General features: G+C 50.9%; 1 long non-coding RNA gene across 1 annotated transcript; it reads left to right on the top strand.

Annotated features, from left to right (window-relative positions):
• The first annotated feature begins 404 nt into the window (after positions 1-404).
• Positions 405-979, top strand: LOC137839928 (uncharacterized). The gene is made up of 3 exons (XR_011086324.1): positions 405-481; positions 618-722; positions 866-979. It is a non-coding gene; the product is annotated as an uncharacterized lncRNA (long non-coding RNA).
• Positions 980-1238: the final 259 nt, after the last annotated feature.

Below are 1238 nucleotides of genomic sequence, written 5' to 3'. Positions count from 1 at the left end.
AGCATTTTTATTAAGAGAAACAGGGTGGGTGTAAGAGTGGATTGAATAGAGAAAGCCCTTGACCTCTAGTCAAAACATAGCAAGGGATGTTTTACGACTTTGTGTAGGAAGGGATAAGCGATAGGGATAAATAAGGGATAAATAATATTATTTATTACAGGTTGCAGTCAAAGTCAAAGCAACATAATCATACGATAAAGATAATCTGGAAAACCCTGACACACCCTGTAGTTGTCACTTTTGGAAAAGACGAGCGTCCCTCCAATCATCGCCGGTGACGGGTTTTTCAGGCTCTGGAGACAGGAGCTCATGTCAGAAATGTCATCGTGAGTCGCGTTTGTTTCTGCGCCGGAGCCGTTCGTTCCCTTTGCATCCAAAGAATCTCAAAGGCGGATTATTTGTGTCGACAGGAGAGAGATTTGCTGCTACGATACCGACGTCGAGAATCTCTGAGGAGGAACAAAGCGTGAGGTCCTGCAAGGTGAGTCTGTTTGTTTGCGGCTGCTTGGTGTTGCGCAAGATGAAATGGCCTTTTTCTCGCTATCGTTCCTCTCGTCGATTCATCGTGAGGTGTCGCTTCAGTTTGTTCAGAGAGATGTTTGCTTCCGCGCCCGCAGGTCATCGAAACATTTTACGGCTACGACGAAGACGTGTTGGTGGACTCGGACGGATCGTCCTTGTCTTTTCACACCGACAGAACCCCCGACACGGAACCCGAAGAGGTAGCCCGCCATTTCTGCCAGCGTATTGGCGCCAAACATTCCTCTTCAGCCTGGAATCGGACTCGTCTTTGCGTCGCGGGTGCTTTGTCGCCGGTCTGACTGATTCTGGTACTAGTGCTGTGTTGCATTGGTGTGTGCATGAGGAGGCGGAGCTTCGCTACCGCCAGCTGACGCAAGAATATCAAGCGCTGCAACGAGCCTACGCTCTGCTAGCCCAGACCAGCGGAGGGGACTACGACGCCGAGAAGGAGATCAAGGTGGCGCCCCTTCCCGCAACCCCCGGCCGGGTCGCAGCCTCCCCGTTCTCACCCAGCCTCGGGTGTTCTCTGGTCTGAAAGGAGGAGGAGGAGCCTCCCTCCTCCTCCTTTCAGACCAGAGAAAAGCTGATGGTAGTGTCAAACGCACCTCTTTCAATAATCACTCTTCCCTTAAATATCTACGAAAGTTATTTAATTCTCTAACATGTTCGGAGTTACTTTTTACGCGGCCCGTCAAAAGGGGAAACGGGCCTGCGCC

This window comes from Syngnathus scovelli, unplaced genomic scaffold (assembly GCF_024217435.2).
Source record: "Syngnathus scovelli strain Florida unplaced genomic scaffold, RoL_Ssco_1.2 HiC_scaffold_27, whole genome shotgun sequence".
NCBI classification, from domain to species: Eukaryota; Metazoa; Chordata; class Actinopteri; order Syngnathiformes; family Syngnathidae; genus Syngnathus; species Syngnathus scovelli.
The sequence above is the reverse complement of the archived record's forward strand: the minus strand, read 5'-3'. Positions and strand labels throughout refer to the sequence as shown.